The 23,952-nt window shown below is 40.9% G+C and overlaps 3 long non-coding RNA genes across 3 annotated transcripts; 1 reads left to right on the top strand and 2 right to left on the bottom strand.

Annotated features, from left to right (window-relative positions):
- Positions 1 to 2,311: 2,311 nt before the first annotated feature.
- On the bottom strand, positions 2,312 to 4,642 carry LOC120980493. The gene is made up of 2 exons (XR_005774535.1): positions 4,595 to 4,642; positions 2,312 to 4,223 (listed from the first exon to the last, which is right to left on the bottom strand). It is a non-coding gene; the product is annotated as an uncharacterized LOC120980493 (long non-coding RNA).
- Positions 4,643 to 12,487: 7,845 nt separating this feature from the next.
- On the bottom strand, positions 12,488 to 13,368 carry LOC120980166. The gene is made up of 2 exons (XR_005774478.1): positions 13,339 to 13,368; positions 12,488 to 12,731 (listed from the first exon to the last, which is right to left on the bottom strand). It is a non-coding gene; the product is annotated as an uncharacterized LOC120980166 (long non-coding RNA).
- A 1,913-nt stretch (positions 13,369 to 15,281) lies between these two features.
- Positions 15,282 to 23,442, top strand: LOC120980165. Its single transcript, XR_005774477.1, has 4 exons — positions 15,282 to 15,394; positions 17,706 to 18,287; positions 19,452 to 21,208; positions 22,373 to 23,442. It is a non-coding gene; the product is annotated as an uncharacterized LOC120980165 (long non-coding RNA).
- The last annotated feature ends 510 nt before the right edge of the window (positions 23,443 to 23,952 follow it).

Below are 23,952 nucleotides of genomic sequence, written 5' to 3'. Positions count from 1 at the left end.
GCCATCACAGCTTCTCCTCAGTCTCCCCTCCTCCTGCAAAAGTTTCTTTATTTCTGCAATTCTGCGGAACGGGTGCGGACCCATTCATTTTCAATGGGGATGGAAAAGATGCGGGCAGCAGACAGTGTGTTATCCGCATTTCCGGTACGCTGCTCCGCATAAAAATAGAACATGTCCTATTCTTGTCCGCAGTGCCTGCAACCTATCAGAGGAACGGTGAAGGGAGACGCCTCTCCCCTGCCCCGCAGCATCCATCTGTATCGCTGTTCTGATGACTATAGAGATGAGCGCTTCTACAATGGAAGCCTCATCTCCCTGTGCCCTGCCGCTACGCCACTGCTTGCTGGTTCGGGTGCCCACCGAGGATTTCCCCGGCTCCCCAGTGGGCCAGTCCGAGCCTGCCTTTAATATTAATTATGATTAGTGTTAAGCGAATTGAAGTATCTGAAGCGGACTTCGATCTGAATTTCAGGAAAAAAATGTATTTGCCATGAAGCCGAATCTCCTTATGCTTTGTGGTAACTAATAAATTACAGATGTCACGACCGTTGAACAGGGCATCTGAGGGGTTAAATGACAGTGGTGGTGGGGGGAATCAGCATGATTGCCGTTCTCTGTCATTGTGCGATTCCTGATGAAGTAATTCATCACAAATCGAATTTCTTTTCGAAATTTGGCAAAGCTGCAAAATCTGATTTTTCTAAACTTCACTTATCTCTCTAAGGGCCCTTTCACACTTGCGTTCTTTTCTTCCGGCATAGAGTTCCGTCGTCGGGGCTCTATGCCGGAAGAATCCTGATCAGTTTTATCTTAATGCATTCTGAATGGAGAGAAATCCGTTCAGGATGCATCAGGATGTCTTCAGTTCCGGACCGGAACGTTTTTTGGCCGGAGAAAATACTGCAGCATGCTGCGCTTTTTGCTCCGGCCAAAAATCCTGAACTAATGCCCATTGAAAGGCATTAATCCGGATCCGGCTTTAAGCTAAGCGTCGTTTCGGCGCATTGCCGGATCCGACGTTTAGCTTTTTCTGAATGGTTACCATGGCTGCCAGGACGCTAAAGTCCTGGTTGCCATGGTAAAGTGTAGTGGGGAGCGGGGGAGCAGTATACTTACCGTCTGTGCGGCTCCCCGGGCGCTCCAGAGTGACGTCAGGGCGCCCCATGCGCATGGATGACGTGATCGCATGGACACGTCATCAATGCGCATGGGGCGCTCTGACGTCATTCTGGAGCGCCCCTGGAGCCACACGGACTGTAAGTATACTGCTCCCCCGCTCCCCACTACTACTACGGCAACCAGGACTTTAATAGCGTCCTGGGTGCCATAGTAACACTGAACGCATTTTGAAGACGGATCCGTCTTCAAATGCTTTCAGTTCACTTGCGTTTTTCCGGATCCGGCGGGCACCTCCGGCAAGTGGAGTACACGCCGGATCCGGACAACGCAAGTGTGAAAGAGGCCTAAGGATGATGCCGTTTTTAAATGGGATACAGTCTACTGGAAAGTATTTTCAATGTGTTATTTATTAAATGCCCTAATAAAAGAAGACTGTTTCCTTCCTCGGATAATCAGTTACATAAGCACTTCTCTCCATGTATTAGTACACTGGCTTTTCTCTCAGGGTAATTCATCATCGTTACCAAAGCAGTTCCAACCGGTCTGATCTGGCTTTTTGGACGGGACTATGTACATGCCACTGCACAGTTTATGTATCACTGCGCCAAAACGATCCTCCATTTTATGACGTACCTTAATAGTCAATACATGGTTTGTTTCTTGCCCACGTATTATCATTATCTATTTTGCTTTATTGTGGCCGAAATGAGTTAATCAGTTAAAATTATGTGTATTAACCATATCGTTTCTATATTACAGTCTATAGTAATCATGCCATATTTTAGTCATACAGTAGAGATAGCTAAGCCACTTACCTAACAGGTTTATTTTCTTAAACTCATTAAAATGTCTTGATATGAGTCTGAGGTATAATTGTATATAGTAAATAAATAGGGACTAGATTACGTCTCCCACACATCAGCAGCGGAAGGATACTGTACTGAGAGAAACATGTTGACGTCACAGAGAGAGCTTATAAATAACCCCGCCCAGAGTCTTTTGCGCAGTGCTGCATGGAACTCTCTGTGGTGAAGGTCGTTGGTGAATCAGAAGCGATGAAAGGCTGATACTTTTGTTTTCTGTGCTCGCATTTGGCATTGTTCGGCTATTTTATAGGCTTCTCCTCCGTTTAAGGTATTTATGCTCATAGGTTTTACTACTTTGTAAAATACCATTTTACCAGAATGTACGGCCGGTTGAGGGTTATGTTCTCTTGAGCCCGCGCTTATATAGGGGAATGTGAATTGTTACTGTGGTTGGGGTTTAACGTTCGCTGGCTTTGTAGACCATAGTCACAGAAGCTGTTTAAGTTTGGGGTCCGGAGCTGTATATGATAAGCCTGTACTGTCAGGTCTGCCAGGGAATCGCTCTGAGTCTTTACTATTGATGGTCATAGTTTGCTCCCTATTGAGATGGTGTGGCTTCCTCCTTTTAGTGTCAAATGTGCTGGTGCTGAATGGATCTGGGGATAGTGATGTTAGGTCTGTGTGGTGGGCTAATAAACATGGCCGTCGTGCAATTAGCCATAAGTAGTAATTTGTGCTTAAAACATGACCTCTGTTCTCCCTTAGTTTGGCTGGGGTGAACTGTTTTTAGTGTTCAATATGGCTGCCGTTCTCCCTGTACTGGGCAGGATAGGATAGTGACTCGCTGGATCTCTTTTCCCCCCCCCCCCCCCCCATAGACTTTATGCTAGTCAAGATGGCCGCCGCTCTCCTTGTACTGGGCGGGGTAGGATTGTGACGTGTGTAACTTTGTTTACCCACGGTCTCATGACTCAAAATGGCCGCAGCTCTAATGATCCTGGGCGGGGTAGGATTGTGACGTGTATAACGTTCATACAGTCTCATGACTCAAAATGGCCGCCGCTCTCCTTGTCCTGGGCGGGGTAGGATTGTGACGTGTATAACGTTCATACAGTCTCATGACTCAAAATGGCCGCCGCTCTCCTTGTACTGGGCAGGGTACAATAGTTGGGTGTTCACCCTTTCATGCTAGCCAAGATGGCCGCTGTTCTTCTTGTACTGGGCGTGGTACCATAGTGAGTCATTGTTGCGTTTTCTTCACCCCTCCCCCTAGGCCTAGTCTCTCATGCTAGTCAAAATGGCCGCCGTTCTCTTAGCTGGCAGTAGTTTTTCAGTGTTGGCTCTCTTCTGCCTTTCTCTGGTAGATTCTTTGGCTGTTTGGAAACAGACTTCCTACTTGTAAAGCTGTTTAATGTTTGTCCGTTTAATATTTCATGGTAAAATGGTATTTTTCGAGTTGCTTTTTTAACAATAAGTTGGTATTGGGAGGCAGTTGCTTTTTAATAGCCGAAAAATGCATGCTGTGTATTTGCTGTGAAGAGGTCGTTACCGCAGACAATCATCGATGGAGCTTACAGACTGAAATCAAGACATCAATGTAAAATCATCAAAACCTTGGAGGACTGACATAAGACTGTACTGCACCAACCTGCCTGATGATGGCGCCTGGAGTACACCACCTAAAGGCTGCATTTTCTGGGACAGTCACTAATTTCAGAAGCTGAATATATGCAAATTTCCTCATGGCCCATAGTCCCAGGTTTACCACGTTTGGATAAGTATCACATTAAACGCCCATCTATATTGGACTGAAAAGGGCAATCTGTTAGATTATGCACCTTGTGTGATTAAGATGAGTCATTGTGTGAGAATCTGAGAAAACTGTACACTAGTTAATTCATTTTTTTTTCTTAGGCTTCAGTTTGTAGAGACCTGTCTTTGTGATCCTTGGCCACTAGCACATTTTATACATCAGGCACCGGCGATGGGGGTTGTCCAGGTGTCTGGTAACCAAACAGATCATCTTTTGTTTGTTTCCTACCAGTATGTAGCTTCTCCTACCTGAATTCACATCTGGGAAGATACTGAACCCATATGTGTCCGGTTCTTAGATATTGGTAAGCAGGGGAGCCGTCCAAGCTATTAGGCTGTCGAGATAATCAAGCATCCTCTACCTGGTAAGCATGCTTTGGTACTTGAAGTATTTGTCTTCAACCCCCCAAGAAGAGTGACCAGTAGGATAGAAGCCATTTAAAGGAAATGTGTCATCAGTCAGTGACCTATTGAACTCACGTTTTTCTGTATAAAGGGGTTCTGCAGTTTGTTTAAACTATCTGATTGGCAGGGGTCCAACACCCGGGACCCCCGATCAGCTATTTGAGAAGGCAGCGCCGCAGCCTTCTCACTGTTTACCGCTGGCTCAGTGACGTCACGACTAGTATCAACTGGCCTGCGCAGGGCTAAGCTCCATTCAAGTGAATGGCGCTTACCCCCGCCAAGCCAGTGTTACTAGTCGTGGCGTCACTGGGCCTGTGGTAAACAGTGAGAAGGCAGCGGCGCTGCCTTCTCAAATAGCTGATCAGCGGGGGTCCCGGGTGTTGGTCCCCTGCTGATCAGATGCTGATGAAATATCCAGAGGATAGATCATCAGTTTAAACAAACTGCAGAACCCCTTTAACATTTGTAAAAAATAAATAAATGGTGATATATTTAATTTTCAATTCCTGTGGTTTTCACACTGGCCACTAAAATAGGCACCGCTTGGTCTGTACAGATCACTTTACTGCAGTTATCTGTACACGGAGGTGATATTACAGGCTGAATTTAAATGAAATATGACAGGATCTTCCATTCACATATGTAATTGTCAGAGCTTTATCTATTCATGCCTTGTACAATGACCTCTGTACAGGTCACAGAGCATGCCTAGAAAACGCTAATAGAAATCAATGAGGTCCATTGTGTCTATGGGGATGAGATTGGTGAGACATTTCCTTTAATGCAAAAGTAGTGGAGTTACTCAATACCTTGTTTCTAAAATGCCTTATATTCCCCCCCCCCCCCCCCCTCCCCCGGACAAATACTGAATCCCTGGAATAATTAACTCCCATTGATGGTTATTTAGGAGAATGCCCAGACTAGAGGCCACTGCCCTGTACTAGATGTGCACTTCAAAGCGCTATGTGATCTGCTTTCAGCAGCATTGTCACTTCACATGCAAAGATGTCTGGAAAATGGCAGTGACTAAACACTATAATTTTAAGGACAGTATAGAACTGTTCACATAATAGTAAAATATTGTAACATATATGGATGTATCTTTTTACATTTCTTCCTAGGATGTTGTTTTTTGGTGTTACTGTTGACTGACCATAAGAAAATGCTTTCATAAACCTGTCTTCAAGTAAGGTCTTTCCTTGGTTTATATCTGTTGCTGTAAATTACATGTACTTGCTGTGTTTTGAATGTTTGCAAATGACTGAGGAAATTAAAAAGAATAAATAAATGTCCTGTTTCAATGTCTTTCTTAAAGGTTTGAAAATACCGAGATTTTTTTCAGGCAGGAGTGAAGTGATCAAGGTATAGGTCATATTGGTACCAAGCAATCCTGGACCAGTCTTCTCGCCGCTACAAAGTCTACTTCATTTTTGTTACCTGTGGTAAACCACGCAAAGTTCTTGGATTTGTTTCTAATTGGCCTTATGAGCCAAGATTCAATATGACACGTCCATTACTGGGACTGCTAGTTGTCTGAACAATGTTTTGGTTTCATTTTCCTGGACAGGTTACTCATCCTGAATGAGTCAGGTTACATGCCCTCAGAAGGAGAGGTCGAGTGATACTACTAAAGTCAGCAGCGTCTATAGCAGATAAGTCAAATAAAAGGTCATCCAGCCTGCATTATTTATACACATCAATAGGCACCCCTTTGATAACTTACAATGATTTCATATTTTAGATTATTCTGCTTAATGCAGTGTGCATGTATATTTTTATCAGCATACATTGCCACAATCACACAGCCTTATTATATGTAATGCGAAAGACGTATAAGCCCATAACTACTTAGCATTTATTTTTTAGTCCAAGAAAGTAATGACGTTATGACTGGTTTCTGCTTTCTTGTATGTATTTATGATCTATCCTCAGAATGTCACTAATATCAGATTGGTTGGAGGCGTGACTCCTGGGCCCCTGCACATCCGTTATCTTGAGACCATGGCACTTGTGAGCATTGCATCTTCGGTGTGTTGTAATTGTGGTGCAGGATATTTACAGCTTACGCTTTCATTAAATTGGATGAAAAGCTGTAGTTAGCTTAGGCTACTTTCACACTTGCGTTTGGTGTGGATCTGTTCAGAATGGAGCCGTCTTTAACATAGCCAAGACATATCAGTCTTGAACACCATTGAAAGTCAATGGAGGACCTGTCCCCATTGTGTCAGAACGGATCCGTTTGGCTCAGCTTCGTCAGATGGACACAAACGCTGCAAGCAGCGTTTTGGTGTCCGCCTCCGAAGCGGAATGGAGACGGAACTGATGCATTCTGAGCAGATCCTTTTCCATTCAGAATGCATTAAAGCAAAACTGAAACATTTTGGACCGCTTGTGAGAGCCCTGAACGGATCTCTCAAACGGAAAGCCATAACGCCAGTGTGAAAGTAGCCTTCACTGCCACTACAATGTAGACTGTGAACAGCTAAACATTAGAGGATGTAGTGCTTGCTTGAGTGCCATGCCACCTCCTGAGGGTAGGTCATCAATATGTCATCAATATCATGAAACCAAAGCCCCTTTTACTACGCAAGCGTTGTGGCAAGATTAATAACAGTATTTCAAAGAGCAAAATTGCTGGTAGTGGTTTTGCTCTGGATATTTGATTTGGGTAGTGTGGTGCTGTTCTCTTGGAGGAAATTACCTCTGGGCTGTCTTAAAAAATAATCCAACATTCTTGAACATAAACAAATTATCAGATACAAACTTCCCATCTTACTGGCCACTTACATGACACAACACTCCCTTTAACCAGTTCTACAATTCATGCATTTTTTGTCTTTTTGTGGTCTCTCCATGCTCGGAACTGGTGTTCAGAGACACAGCCAAGTTTCCTGCTCTGCCTGGTCAGGAACTTTGTCAAGTAAGATTGGTGCTTCCCAAATGGTATGCCTGGGCATCTTGGTTAACAGCACTAAAAAGGTATGCTCATGTGCTACATCTTGGACGTCTGGGAGTACTGAACATAGGCGGCAGGGCCTGCTATAAGGTCCAATACATAAAAAATGATGCAGACGTGTGCATTCTCCAGTATGAAAGCAAGCAATGGCTAAATCAACCTAAGCTAGTAGGGATGACTTGTAGACAAAACATCAGCCATCTCAGACTATATAACTGAAAGGGTACCTCTATAAAATATATTAAGGGGGGGATAATTTATGCATAAGACTGATAAAGGACAATTGGGATTGGTCCTTTTTTACTTGTAATTTAAGAATACTGTCATTCTTGCCACTCTAGAAGTAACATACCAGCCTTTGGAGTAATGACCATGTGACCACAGCTCATTGACTGCTTTATAACCTATGGTGTGGAATTCAACTGCCTTACAACACTATGCATACTGTCTCACATGTTTCAGAGACTTGCGCATGACGCTCAAGAATCCAGGTGCCGTTTTCAATCTTGTAGCGGCTGTTCTTTTTGCATCTAATTTGACACCTCTCTATAAGGTAATCAATGTCTTTGTAGGATAGAAAAATGTAAGTTGCACCTTAATTAAGAAACACTTGTCTTGTATTCCAGACTAACAATCTGCTCCATTAGCAGTGTTTGCCATCTGCGTTTTAACACTTTCATATGGCAGTATTGTGCATAATTTTTGTTAAATTAGGAGTGGGCCAAAAACAGAGGTGTGAACCTTGAATTTGGTTTACCAATCTGGTTAGGAAATACTGGCAAACAATGCCATGCCTTATTTAACATTTAAAAAAAATAATAATGATAAAACCTGGCACCCCTAGGTTTATGCACTTCTAATTGAGATAGTGATGGATCTCTATTGTAGTTGCCATTGAACACCTGGCTGAGCATACAGTTGCAATAACATTAGCACACATGTCTAATCTTGACTTGTGGTAAATGGTACCTTTTGTGTGCACAGATCTAGTCCAGTATTGAGGGTGAGCCCAGTGGTATAATCTTGACCGATGTCCTTATGTGATATGTGCTGTTAACATGCATGAAATCTTACATCCAACTCTCCACATCTGATAGGGGAAGAACACTAAAGGTACAACTTGGGACCCACAGTAGAGTGGGAAACGTTAAATTGTGCTGTGCTCATGGTGATGTGGAACACCCCCTTTGAATTAACTGTCCCTTAAAACAGGCTGCAGTATGTGTTATGCTGTTAACTAGAGTAACAATTGAGTTGGCTGCATATGGGTGCCGGTAGACATTTAGTACATCTGCGTTTAATTTTCTAAGCCACGACTTCTCGGAGGCTGGAAAACAGCAGAGTGGGCCAGTATGCAGCTGTTTATCATACACAAATCCACGTTTTTCTGATAAATGAATCCATTATTTGGAAGGACATGTCAACTTTATGCCGACCGTACTGAGAGCAGTATAAAGTAGTGACAAATGCTGATTTCAGCGGTGTGTCACACACATCAGCTAAAAGCGGTTGCCGTGATCCAGCATCATAATCATTGAAAAGACTCAAATCTGCTTGAGAAGAGTCATGGTTATTCATATTCTTGAACTCTCACCCATCTGCTGCTGATTGGCAGTTCTCTCCTAGGGAGAAAACTAGGTAGAAGACTGTCACTCATCAGCAGGGAGAACAGGAATTTATCAATGACCATGACTCCTCTCAGGTGGCCGTGACTTTTCCAGGCCCAGTCGGCAATGTTTGTGATGTTGGTTCTCCGCAACCACTTGTTTTTTACTGATAAATGACAGACGGCTGAAATCAACTCACCTGTCTATTTTATTCTGCTGTTAGTATAGGCAGCATAAAGGTAATGACAGGTTCCATTTAAATGGTCACTAAACTGCAAACCATTTATTTTTAGTGGTCACCTGAACAAATGTGCAAATTACTTAAATTAAAAAAACCACTTTTTTTCACTTTTTGTTTTGAAATCCCTGCCACTAGGGGTCTTCTTCCCTCCTAGCAATTTTGCGGTCTACTCGCTGTTACTAAGTGAATCTCGTCCTTAGCAGCAGAGAGAGCTAGACGGACTGTTTCTACCCTGGCTCCCTCCTGGGCCTATTGAGATTCGTCTTATGTGCAGGGGCCCCTCCTCCGTCCAGAGCTCAGGGCTGGAAGACTGCCAACTTCTAATCATCTCAGGACAGAAGAAATGATTTGATCCCTGACTTTTAGAATCCCTCATCAGGTATGTTATGACCCCAGCCTCTCACATACACATACCAAAAGGGAATGATTACTTAAAGGGAACCTGTCACCATGATTTTGCGCATAGAGCTGGGGACATGGGCTGCTAGATGACCACTAGCACATCTGCAGTACCCAGGTCCCATAGCTCTCCGCGCTTTTATTGTGTTAAAAAACAGTTTTGAGTGATATGCGTCCTGTAGCCGGAGATGAGTCAAGCGGAAAGGAGCCCAGCACCGCCCCGCGTCCTCCGATTCTCCTCCTTGCCGGCTGACGTCACAGAGCTGGAGCGCCGAAATCTCGCGATGCGCGAGCTAGCGCATGCGTAGTTCGTTCCCTGTGCTGATGCCAGCACAGGGAATGAACATGATGCCGACACTGCGCATGCGCTAGATTTCGGCGCTCCAGCTCTGTGACGTCAGCCGGCAAGGAGGAGAATCGGAGGACGCGGGGCGGTGCTGGGCTCCTTCACGCTTGACTCATCTCCGGCTACAGGACTCATATCAGCTAATTTGCATGTCACTCAAAACTGTTTTTTAACACAATAAAAGCGCGGAGAGCTGTGGGACCTGGGTACTGCAGATGTGCTAGCGGCCATCTAGCAGCCCATGTCCCCAGCTCTATGCGCAAAATCATGGTGACAGGTTCCCTTTAAGTGAATTATAACTTTTAAAGGCATTGGAGGGAAGAAAAATACAGTACTTAGTTTATGAACATAATGTGCCTGGGTGTCTACCTCTGCTCTCCTCAGGCTGGTTACATGCTCACCACCTCTGAGGACAGCAGAATGCTACTTTACTACAACAACAAAGCAAATTAGCAGCTAAGAACACAGCACCCGGGGACTTAATTATAATTCAAACCATGTCATGTCCCTGGCCAGAACATGCTGTTTATTATGTTGCAAACTTATCCTATAAGCCTGTATTTCAATCTGCATGAAGGTTTTAAGGAATTCAAATAGCTGAGATCATGCCTGACATTCAATTAAAGTTGCTATACACACATGACCTATGGACACGTATGACATGGTTTCTGGAAGTGATTAGTTAATGCTCAGTAAAATGTGTTGTTTTTTTTGTCAGAAGAGGTATTTGGATCACCAATGCACTGCAAACACCATGTTCACCAAACAACCATTTTTATTCTTCAAATTGGCATAATGTGGTTCTAACTGGCATCAACCAGGAGATGAATTTAGGTTTGAATAAGGCCTCGTTCACACTGTCCTCCTTTTCCACAGACAGCACATATGAATACATTGATTTAATGCCTGGTGACATTTTTTTATTTTTATTGTTTACTGACCATAGGTCAGTGAAAAAAATAACGGACACGTGCACAAGTTTGGTCCGTGATGAGTACTATAGTCTATGAAAATCATGGACACAACTTGGATGGAATCCATTGGTCTGTTTTTCTGCCACCTCTAACAGCAGATTAACATTTCAGCAGAGCAGTGTCTGTAGAGTATGGTTGATACCGATTCACAAACTGATTATTTTTTATTTTTTTATCTTTTTCACAAATCTGAAATGGAAAGTGAGTAAGGCCTAAGTGAAAGAAAACAGCTATACTTAATACCAATTTCAGATTTGTTTTCTGAATTTGATACACCATTAAGTCTGCGGGTCTGATCTATAAACAAATGTGATGGCGGTTAAAGAAATGAGTGGTATCTGTTGGCACTACAAGATATTACTTACAGCAATCACAATTTCAATAAGGTTGAAGTCATTTTGTAGAGGGAAGTGTCTGGTTAGTTGTCTAACTTGCTTTCCACCGTGACTTCAAGAAGGGGACACGTATTTCAGTGGAGATTATTAGAAAATTTTACTACGTGAACCAATAATAAAAAAATGTTTTCAGTGTCGTCTGTTGCAAAAAAAATAATAAAAATCCTTTATTTCTTATAGAATACACATTTATGGCTCTACAATTGAAGAAATACACAAATCATTTACAATGGATAGAGGTGGATTAAATAATGCATCAACCAAAGATACTGATAAAATGCCAAAGGTTCTCAAAAGATTTCTATGTGCAATTGTAGATCTAGGAGATCTGCTACTTCAAGGTGGTTTGGGGATTTTAATATTGATGAGCTATCTTCCGGATAGTTCATCAATATCAGATCAACACTTCGAAATAAATGGGACTGGAGTGCAGTCTTCTCTTCAACCAGCTGATCGGTTATAGAATAACCTTTAAAACTATATTGAGGAAGATCAATGATTTGGGTATCTTCACAAATCTGTGAGAAACACTCCTCGGACAGTAACGGAGGAGAAAACAAAAAAAGGCTATTTTAGTAAGAGATTCATCATCATTCATTTTGACTGTTCCCAAATGGACGGTTTGGAGTGTGTTTAGTGGCGCTGATCTTGGTTCTGTTTAAATGCCTTGAGCTGTGAAGGAGCAGAGATACAATACAATTTTCTTTTTAGATGGTGAGTGCAGGCGGGCTTTTTCTAACTATTTATCAGATCATTAAAAGAAAACAGTCCCTCAAGAGAAGTGCACTCAGTCTTTTGTCATTTGAATTGGAATGGTTTACTATCATCTGCAAAGTGGTTTAGGTACAAACCAAAATGCAAGAGGGATATCATTCGTAATCAGCAGTGTAATTGCAGTCGGTTTGGAATGCTTCTTTTACTATTCTTTTCAAAAATGCACTTTAAATTTCAAGATCCCTGTATGAATTTCTTTGCAGATTGCTTGGAAATTGCTTACTCTGGTAAATTTACAATTCTATATATAATTTCACGTTAGTTGCTTACTACTAATGGGTTGAGATGTTCTTTAGAGAGGGAATTCTCTTGCTTTACTGTTTTTTAATCTCAAACAAAAACTTTTGTACTGTATTATGCTAAAAAGATGTTGACATGACAATGTTTGTTGTGTAAGTTGGAAATGCAATATAGAAGGACACTACAAAATTCCAAGTAACGACGCACACAACCAGAAAATGCCCAAAGGCATAAAGGAGCTGTGCAGTGCTTTCCCTTTCAGATGAGCAAAAGCAAACCTTTTTCTAGCTAGAATTTTATCAAATCCATTGATAACAAGTGGCAGTATAGCAGAACAATGAGGAATGCGCCAACATGTGCAGAGGGACATTGCAGGTGAGTGCAGCAGAGGATTTTCCAGCTTGGTATTTTTCAGACCCATTTGTCAAGAGTGGCTCTCTGCTCGACAATGTGGTTGAGGAAGGCAGCCCCCACAAAATGCAAGTACGATGTCATTCCTAAGAAACAATGTTTCAAAATGGTCATTTAACTTGGAGTGGGGTTGGGGTCACTTCTCTTATTCATCTGAACAGTGCAGTTCAAGAGTCAGGATCCCTATAAGATTTCACTGGCGAATGCTATGAACCTGTGTTTTTTGGTAAATATACAATTATTATTCTACACATATTTCACTGTAATTGTTTACCAGTGTTTGTTGATGAGATGAAATATTTGTGGGGGGGGGGGGTAGCTTCTGTTGCTTTTTTGTTGTTTTATCAACAGAGTTATGAAGGAAACTCAATTTAGCGCAGGATGGCCAACCAGAAATGTAAGAACCCTCTCATATCTTACTATTTGCTTCACTATGATGAAAACAGTTTGACATGGAGATGTTGGTGGACTAAGCTTAAGTTGGGGTGTCTGGGGAGACTGTCCTTTGGAATTAGTTACAGATCTATTAAAGGATAATGGCGAGAGCAGTGAAGAAGCAGGGGTGCATTGCAGATTCTCTTTTAGATGAAGTGAGTGCAGAAAGGCTTTTCCAGCTTGATATTTTTCAGATCCATTTGTCAAGAGTGGCTCTCCGCTAGACAAAGTGGTTGAGGAAGGCAGCCCCCACAAAATGCAAGTAATATACACTATTGTTGTTGAGCAACAGTGTTTTCCATCATGTGGGTTGTGGACGCTTGTCTTCTCCTTGATTTCAACAGTGCAATTCAACAGCAACCATGTATGATTTCACGGACAATGGCTAGGAACCTTTTTTCTGTGGTAAATAATATACAATTAATATACACATATTTCACTGTAATTGCTGGTGTACTTTGACTTGATGAAATGTTTTTGGGAGGTGGGTTGTATTGCTTTATTCTTTTTTATCAGCAGAGTTATGAAGAAAACTAATGCAGGCTAGCCATCAAAATATGTAAGAACCCTCTCATCTCAATATATTTTGCTATGGTGAAAACAATTTGACATGGAGATGTCTGTGGACTAAGCTTAAGTTGGGGTGTCTGGGGAGACTGTCCTTTGTTGGAATTAGTTACAGATCTATTAAAGGATAATGGCGAGAGCAGAGGTGCATTGCAGTTTCTCTTTCAGATGAGGTGAGTGCAGAAAGGCTTTTCCAGCTTGATATTTTTCAGATCCATTTGTCAAGAGTGGCTCTCCGCTCGACAATGTGGTTGAGAAAGGCAGCTCGCAGAAAATGCAAGTACGATGTCATTCCTAAGAAACAATGTTTCAAAATGGTCATTAACTTGGAGCAGGGTTGGGGTCACTTCTCTTATTCATGTAAACAGTAAAGTTCAAGAGTCAGGATCCCTATACGATTTCACTTTTGAATGCTATGAACCTGTGTTCTTTGGTAAATATACAATTATTATTCTACACAAATTTCAATGTAATTGTTTACCAATGTTTGTTGATGAGATGATATATTTGTGGGGGGGGGGGAGCTTTTGTTGCTTTTTTGTTGTTTTATCAACAGAGTTATGAAGGAAACTCAATTTAGCGCAGGATGGCCAACCAGAAATGTAAGAACGCTCTTATCTTACTATTTGCTTCACTATGATGAAAACAGTTTGACATGGAGATGTTGGTGGACTAAGCTTAAGTTGGGGTGTCTGGGGAGACTGTCCTTTGTTGGAATTAGTTACAGATCTATTAAAGGATAATGGCGAGAGCAGAGATGCATTGCAGTTTCTCTTTTAGATGAGGTGAGTGCAGAAAGGCTTTTCCAGCTTGATATTTTTCAGATCCATTTGTCAAGAGTGGCTCTCCGCTAGACAAAGTGGTTGAGGAAGGCAGCCCCCACAAAATGCAAGTAATATACACTATTGTTGTTGAGCAACAGTGTTTTCCATCATGTGGGTTGTGGACGCTTGTCTTCTCCTTGATTTCAACAGCAACCATGTATGATTTCACTGACAATGGCTAGGAACCTTTTTTATGTGGTAAATATACAATTAATATACACATATTTCACTGTAATTGCTGGTGTACGTTGACTCGATTAAATGTTTTTGGGAGGTGGGTTGTATTGCTTTATTCTTTTTTTATCAGCAGAGTTATGAAGAAAACTAATGCAGGATAGCCATCAAAATATGTAAGAACCCTCTCATCTCAATATATTTTGCTATGGTGAAAACAGTTTGACATAGAGATGTTGGTGGACTAAGCTTAAGTTGGGGTGTCTGGGGAGACTGTCCTTTGTTGGAATTAGTTACAGATCTATTAAAGGATAATGGCGAGAGCAGAGGTGCATTGCAGTTTCTCATTTAGATGAGGTGAGTGCAGAAAGGCTTTTCCAGCTTGATATTTTTCAGATCCATTTGTCAAGAGTGGCTCTCCGCTAGACAAAGTGGTTGAGGAAGGCAGCCCCCACAAAATGCAAGTAATATACACTATTGTTGTTGAGCAACAGTGTTTTCCATCATGTGGGTTGTGGACGCTTGTCTTCTCCTTGATTTCAACAGCAACCATGTATGATTTCACGGACAATGGCTAGGAACCTTTTTTCTGTGGTAAATATACAATTAATATACACATATTTCACTGTAATTGCTGGTGTACTTTGACTGGATGAAATGTTTTTGGGAGGTGGGTTGTATTGCTTTATTCTTTTTTATCAGCAGAGTTATGAAGAAAACTAATGCAGGATAGCCATCAAAATATGTAAGAACCCTCTCATCTCAATATATTTTGCTATGGTGAAAACAATTTGACATGGAGATGTTGGTGGACTAAGCTTAAGTTGGGGTGTCTGGGGAGACTGTCCTTTGTTGGAATTAGTTACAGATCTATTAAAGGATAATGGCGAGAGCAGTGAAGAAGCAGAGGTGCATTGCAGTTTCTCATTTAGATGAGGTGAGTGCAGAAAGGCTTTTCCAGCTTGATATTTTTCAGATCCATTTGTCAAGAGTGGCTCTCCGCTTGACAAAGTGGTTGAGGAAGGCAGCCCCCACAAAATGCAAGTAATATACACTATTGTTGTTGAGCAACAGTGTTTTCCATCATGTGGGTTGTGGACGCTTGTCTTCTCCTTGATTTCAACAGCAACCATGTATGATTTCACTGACAATGGCTAGGAACCTTTTTTATGTGGTAAATATACAATTAATATACACATATTTCACTGTAATTGCTGGTGTACTTTGACTTGATGAAATGTTTTTGGGAGGTGGGTTGTATTGCTTTATTCTTTTTTATCAGCAGAGTTATGAAGAAAACTAATGCAGGATAGCCATCAAAATATGTAAGAACCCTCTCATCTCAATATATTTTGCTATGGTGAAAACAATTTGACATGGAGATGTTGGTGGACTAAGCTTAAGTTGGGGTGTCTGGGGAGACTGTCCTTTGTTGGAATTAGTTACAGATCTATTAAAGGATAATGGCGAGAGCAGTGAAGAAGCAGAGGTGCATTGCAGTTTCTCTTTTAGATGAGGTGAGTGCAGAAAGGCTTTTCCAGCTTGATATTTTTCAGATCCATTTGTCAAGAGTGGCTCTCCGCTAGACAAAGTGGTTGAGGAAGGCAGCCCCCACAAAATGCAAGTAATATACACTATTGTTGTTGAGCAACAGTGTTTTCCATCATGTGGGTTGTGGACGCTTGTCTTCTCCTTGATTTCAACAGTGCAATTCAACAGCAACCATGTATGATTTCACGGACAATGGCTAGGAACCTTTTTTCTGTGGTAAATATACAATTAATATACACATATTTCACTGTAATTGCTGGTGTACTTTGACTTGATGAAATGTTTTTGGGAGGTGGGTTGTATTGCTTTATTCTTTTTTATCAGCAGAGTTATGAAGAAAACTAATGCAGGATAGCCATCAAAATATGTAAGAACCCTCTCATCTCACAATATATTTTGCTATGGTGAAAACAATTTGACATGGAGATGTTGGTGGACTAAGCTTAAGTTGGGGTGTCTGGGGAGACTGTCCTTTGTTGGAATTAGTTACAGATCTATTAAAGGATAATGGCGAGAGCAGAGGTGCATTGCAGTTTCTCATTTAGATGAGGTGAGTGCAGAAAGGCTTTTCCAGCTTGATATTTTTCAGATCCATTTGTCAAGAGTGGCTCTCCGCTAGACAAAGTGGTTGAGGAAGGCAGCCCCCACAAAATGCAAGTAATATACACTATTGTTGTTGAGCAACAGTGTTTTCCATCATGTGGGTTGTGGACGCTTGTCTTCTCCTTGATTTCAACAGCAACCATGTATGATTTCACTGACAATGGCTAGGAACCTTTTTTATGTGGTAAATATACAATTAATATACACATATTTCACTGTAATTGCTGGTGTACTTTGACTTGATGAAATGTTTTTGGGAGGTTGGTTGTATTGCTTTATTCTTTTTTATCAGCAGAGTTATGAAGAAAACTAATGCAGGCTAGCCATCAAAATATGTAAGAACCCTCTCATCTCAATATATTTTGCTATGGTGAAAACTGTTTGACATGGAGATGTTGGTGGACTAAGCTTAAGTTGGGGTGTCTGGGGAGACTGTCCTTTGTTGGAATTAGTTACAGATCTATTAAAGGATAATGGCGAGAGCAGTGAAGAAGCAGAGGTGCATTGCAGTTTCTCTTTTAGATGAGGTGAGTGCAGAAAGGCTTTTCCAGCTTGATATTTTTCAGATCCATTTGTCAAGAGTGGCTCTCCGCTAGACAAAGTGGTTGAGGAAGGCAGCCCCCACAAAATGCAAGTAATATACACTATTGTTGTTGAGCAACAGTGTTTTCCATCATGTGGGTTGTGGACGCTTGTCTTCTCCTTGATTTCAACAGCAACCATGTATGATTTCACTGACAATGGCTAGGAACCTTTTTTATGTGGTAAATATACAATTAATATACACATATTTCACTGTAATTGCTGGTGTACTTTGACTTGATGAAATGTTTTTGGGAGGTGGGTTGTATTGCTTTATTCTTTTTTATCAGCAGAGTTATGAAGAAAACTAATGCAGGCTAGCCATCAAAATATGTAAGAACCCTCTCATCTCAATATATTTTGCTATGGTGAAAACAGTTTGACATAGAGATGTTGGTGGACTAAGCTTAAGTTGGGGTGTCTGGGGAGACTGTCCTTTGTTGGAATTAGTTACAGATCTATTAAAGGATAATGGCGAGAGCAGAGATGCATTGCAGTTTCTCTTTTAGATGAGGTGAGTGCAGAAAGGCTTTTCCAGCTTGATATTTTTCAGATCCATTTGTCAAGAGTGGCTCTCCGCTAGACAAAGTGGTTGAGGAAGGCAGCCCCCACAAAATGCAAGTAATATACACTATTGTTGTTGAGCAACAGTGTTTTCCATCATGTGGGTTGTGGACGCTTGTCTTCTCCTTGATTTCAACAGCAACCATGTATGATTTCACTGACAATGGCTAGGAACCTTTTTTCTGTGGTAAATATACAATTAATATACACATATTTCACTGTAATTGCTGGTGTACTTTGACTGGATGAAATGTTTTTGGGAGGTGGGTTGTATTGCTTTATTCTTTTTTATCAGCAGAGTTATGAAGAAAACTAATGCAGGCTAGCCATCAAAATATGTAAGAACCCTCTCATCTCAATATATTTTGCTATGGTGAAAACTGTTTGACATGGAGATGTTGGTGGACTAAGCTTAAGTTGGGGTGTCTGGGGAGACTGTCCTTTGTTGGAATTAGTTACAGATCTATTAAAGGATAATGGCGAGAGCAGTGAAGAAGCAGAGGTGCATTGCAGTTTCTCATTTAGATGAGGTGAGTGCAGAAAGGCTTTTCCAGCTTGATATTTTTCAGATCCATTTGTCAAGAGTGGCTCTCCGCTTGACAAAGTGGTTGAGGAAGGCAGCCCCCACAAAATGCAAGTAATATACACTATTGTTGTTGAGCAACAGTGTTTTCCATCATGTGGGTTGTGGACGCTTGTCTTCTCCTTGATTTCAACAGCAACCATGTATGATTTCACTGACAATGGCTAGGAACCTTTTTTATGTGGTAAATATACAATTAATATACACATATTTCACTGTAATTGCTGGTGTACTTTGACTTGATGAAATGTTTTTGGGAGGTGGGTTGTATTGCTTTATTCTTTTTTATCAGCAGAGTTATGAAGAAAACTAATGCAGGCTAGCCATCAAAATATGTAAGAACCCTCTCATCTCAATATATTTTGCTATGGTGAAAACAGTTTGACATGGAGATGTTGGTGGACTAAGCTTAAGTTGGGGTGTCTGGGGAGACTGTCCTTTGTTGGAATTAGTTACAGATCTATTAAAGGATAATGGCGAGAGCAGTGAAGAAGCAGAGGTGCATTGCAGTTTCTCTTTTAGATGAGGTGAGTGCAGAAAGGCTTTTCCAGCTTGATATTTTTCAGATCCATTTGTCAAGAGTGGCTCTCCGCTTGACAAAGTGGTTGAGGAAGGCAGCCCCCACAAAATGCAAGTAATATACACTATTGTTGTTGAGCAACAGTGTTTTCCATCATGTGGGTTGTGGACGCTTGTCTTCTCCTTGATTTCAACAGTGCAATTCAACAGCAACCATGTATGATTTCACGGACAATGGCTAGGAACCTTTTTTCTGTGGTAAATATACAATTAATATACACATATTTCACTGTAATTGCTGGTGTACGTTGACTTGATGAAATGTTTTTGGGAGGTGGGTTGTATTGCTTTATTCTTTTTTATCAGCAGAGTTATGAAGAAAACTAATGCAGGATAGCCATCAAAATATGTAAGAACCCTCTCATCTCACAATATATTTTGCTATGGTGAAAACAGTTTGACATGGAGATGTTGGTGGACTAAGCTTAAGTTGGGGTGTCTGGGGAGACTGTCCTTTGTTGGAATTAGTTACAGATCTATTAAAGGATAATGGCGAGAGCAGAGGTGCATTGCAGTTTCTCTTTTAGATGAGGTGAGTGCAGAAAGGCTTTTCCAGCTTGATATTTTTCAGATCCATTTGTCAAGAGTGGCTCTCCGCTAGACAAAGTGGTTGAGGAAGGCAGCCCCCACAAAATGCAAGTAATATACACTATTGTTGTTGAGCAACAGTGTTTTCCATCATGTGGGTTGTGGACGCTTGTCTTCTCCTTGATTTCAACAGCAACCATGTATGATTTCACTGACAATGGCTAGGAACCTTTTTTATGTGGTAAATATACAATTAATATACACATATTTCACTGTAATTGCTGGTGTACTTTGACTTGATGAAATGTTTTTGGGAGGTTGGTTGTATTGCTTTATTCTTTTTTATCAGCAGAGTTATGAAGAAAACTAATGCAGGCTAGCCATCAAAATATGTAAGAACCCTCTCATCTCAATATATTTTGCTATGGTGAAAACTGTTTGACATGGAGATGTTGGTGGACTAAGCTTAAGTTGGGGTGTCTGGGGAGACTGTCCTTTGTTGGAATTAGTTACAGATCTATGAAAGGATAATGGCGAGAGCAGTGAAGAAGCAGAGGTGCATTGCAGTTTCTCTTTTAGATGAGGTGAGTGCAGAAAGGCTTTTCCAGCTTGATATTTTTCAGATCCATTTGTCAAGAGTGGCTCTCCGCTAGACAAAGTGGTTGAGGAAGGCAGCCCCCACAAAATGCAAGTAATATACACTATTGTTGTTGAGCAACAGTGTTTTCCATCATGTGGGTTGTGGACGCTTGTCTTCTCCTTGATTTCAACAGCAACCATGTATGATTTCACTGACAATGGCTAGGAACCTTTTTTATGTGGTAAATATACAATTAATATACACATATTTCACTGTAATTGCTGGTGTACTTTGACTTGATGAAATGTTTTTGGGAGGTGGGTTGTATTGCTTTATTCTTTTTTATCAGCAGAGTTATGAAGAAAACTAATGCAGGCTAGCCATCAAAATATGTAAGAACCCTCTCATCTCAATATATTTTGCTATGGTGAAAACAGTTTGACATAGAGATGTTGGTGGACTAAGCTTAAGTTGGGGTGTCTGGGGAGACTGTCCTTTGTTGGAATTAGTTACAGATCTATTAAAGGATAATGGCGAGAGCAGAGGTGCATTGCAGTTTCTCTTTTAGATGAGGTGAGTGCAGAAAGGCTTTTCCAGCTTGATATTTTTCAGATCCATTTGTCAAGAGTGGCTCTCCGCTAGACAAAGTGGTTGAGGAAGGCAGCCCCCACAAAATGCAAGTAATATACACTATTGTTGTTGAGCAACAGTGTTTTCCATCATGTGGGTTGTGGACGCTTGTCTTCTCCTTGATTTCAACAGCAACCATGTATGATTTCACGGACAATGGCTAGGAACCTTTTTTCTGTGGTAAATATACAATTAATATACACATATTTCACTGTAATTGCTGGTGTACTTTGACTGGATGAAATGTTTTTGGGAGGTGGGTTGTATTGCTTTATTCTTTTTTATCAGCAGAGTTATGAAGAAAACTAATGCAGGCTAGCCATCAAAATATGTAAGAACCCTCTCATCTCAATATATTTTGCTATGGTGAAAACTGTTTGACATGGAGATGTTGGTGGACTAAGCTTAAGTTGGGGTGTCTGGGGAGACTGTCCTTTGTTGGAATTAGTTACAGATCTATTAAAGGATAATGGCGAGAGCAGTGAAGAAGCAGAGGTGCATTGCAGTTTCTCATTTAGATGAGGTGAGTGCAGAAAGGCTTTTCCAGCTTGATATTTTTCAGATCCATTTGTCAAGAGTGGCTCTCCGCTAGACAAAGTGGTTGAGGAAGGCAGCCCCCACAAAATGCAAGTAATATACACTATTGTTGTTGAGCAACAGTGTTTTCCATCATGTGGGTTGTGGACGCTTGTCTTCTCCTTGATTTCAACAGCAACCATGTATGATTTCACTGACAATGGCTAGGAACCTTTTTTATGTGGTAAATATACAATTAATATACACATATTTCACTGTAATTGCTGGTGTACTTTGACTTGATGAAATGTTTTTGGGAGGTGGGTTGTATTGCTTTATTCTTTTTTATCAGCAGAGTTATGAAGAAAACTAATGCAGGCTAGCCATCAAAATATGTAAGAACCCTCTCATCTCAATATATTTTGCTATGGTGAAAACAGTTTGACATGGAGATGTTGGTGGACTAAGCTTAAGTTGGGGTGTCTGGGGAGACTGTCCTTTGTTGGAATTAGTTACAGATCTATTAAAGGATAATGGCGAGAGCAGTGAAGAAGCAGAGGTGCATTGCAGTTTCTCTTTTAGATGAGGTGAGTGCAGAAAGGCTTTTCCAGCTTGATATTTTTCAGATCCATTTGTCAAGAGTGGCTCTCCGCTTGACAAAGTGGTTGAGGAAGGCAGCCCCCACAAAATGCAAGTAATATACACTATTGTTGTTGAGCAACAGTGTTTTCCATCATGTGGGTTGTGGACGCTTGTCTTCTCCTTGATTTCAACAGTGCAATTCAACAGCAACCATGTATGATTTCACGGACAATGGCTAGGAACCTTTTTTCTGTGGTAAATATACAATTAATATACACATATTTCACTGTAATTGCTGGTGTACGTTGACTTGATGAAATGTTTTTGGGAGGTGGGTTGTATTGCTTTATTCTTTTTTATCAGCAGAGTTATGAAGAAAACTAATGCAGGATAGCCATCAAAATATGTAAGAACCCTCTCATCTCACAATATATTTTGCTATGGTGAAAACTGTTTGACATGGAGATGTTGGTGGACTAAGCTTAAGTTGGGGTGTCTGGGGAGACTGTCCTTTGTTGGAATTAGTTACAGATCTATTAAAGGATAATGGCGAGAGCAGAGGTGCATTGCAGTTTCTCTTTTAGATGAGGTGAGTGCAGAAAGGCTTTTCCAGCTTGATATTTTTCAGATCCATTTGTCAAGAGTGGCTCTCCGCTAGACAAAGTGGTTGAGGAAGGCAGCCCCCACAAAATGCAAGTAATATACACTATTGTTGTTGAGCAACAGTGTTTTCCATCATGTGGGTTGTGGACGCTTGTCTTCTCCTTGATTTCAACAGCAACCATGTATGATTTCACTGACAATGGCTAGGAACCTTTTTTATGTGGTAAATATACAATTAATATACACATATTTCACTGTAATTGCTGGTGTACTTTGACTTGATGAAATGTTTTTGGGAGGTTGGTTGTATTGCTTTATTCTTTTTTATCAGCAGAGTTATGAAGAAAACTAATGCAGGCTAGCCATCAAAATATGTAAGAACCCTCTCATCTCAATATATTTTGCTATGGTGAAAACTGTTTGACATGGAGATGTTGGTGGACTAAGCTTAAGTTGGGGTGTCTGGGGAGACTGTCCTTTGTTGGAATTAGTTACAGATCTATGAAAGGATAATGGCGAGAGCAGTGAAGAAGCAGAGGTGCATTGCAGTTTCTCTTTTAGATGAGGTGAGTGCAGAAAGGCTTTTCCAGCTTGATATTTTTCAGATCCATTTGTCAAGAGTGGCTCTCCGCTAGACAAAGTGGTTGAGGAAGGCAGCCCCCACAAAATGCAAGTAATATACACTATTGTTGTTGAGCAACAGTGTTTTCCATCATGTGGGTTGTGGACGCTTGTCTTCTCCTTGATTTCAACAGCAACCATGTATGATTTCACTGACAATGGCTAGGAACCTTTTTTATGTGGTAAATATACAATTAATATACACATATTTCACTGTAATTGCTGGTGTACTTTGACTTGATGAAATGTTTTTGGGAGGTGGGTTGTATTGCTTTATTCTTTTTTATCAGCAGAGTTATGAAGAAAACTAATGCAGGCTAGCCATCAAAATATGTAAGAACCCTCTCATCTCAATATATTTTGCTATGGTGAAAACAGTTTGACATAGAGATGTTGGTGGACTAAGCTTAAGTTGGGGTGTCTGGGGAGACTGTCCTTTGTTGGAATTAGTTACAGATCTATTAAAGGATAATGGCGAGAGCAGAGGTGCATTGCAGTTTCTCTTTTAGATGAGGTGAGTGCAGAAAGGCTTTTCCAGCTTGATATTTTTCAGATCCATTTGTCAAGAGTGGCTCTCCGCTAGACAAAGTGGTTGAGGAAGGCAGCCCCCACAAAATGCAAGTAATATACACTATTGTTGTTGAGCAACAGTGTTTTCCATCATGTGGGTTGTGGACGCTTGTCTTCTCCTTGATTTCAACAGCAACCATGTATGATTTCACGGACAATGGCTAGGAACCTTTTTTCTGTGGTAAATATACAATTAATATACACATATTTCACTGTAATTGCTGGTGTACTTTGACTGGATGAAATGTTTTTGGGAGGTGGGTTGTATTGCTTTATTCTTTTTTATCAGCAGAGTTATGAAGAAAACTAATGCAGGCTAGCCATCAAAATATGTAAGAACCCTCTCATCTCAATATATTTTGCTATGGTGAAAAC

The sequence above is a fragment of the Bufo bufo genome, chromosome 10 (genome assembly GCF_905171765.1).
Source record: "Bufo bufo chromosome 10, aBufBuf1.1, whole genome shotgun sequence".
Lineage (NCBI taxonomy): Eukaryota > Metazoa > Chordata > Amphibia > Anura > Bufonidae > Bufo > Bufo bufo.
This window is presented reverse-complemented; position numbering and strand designations above follow the sequence as displayed.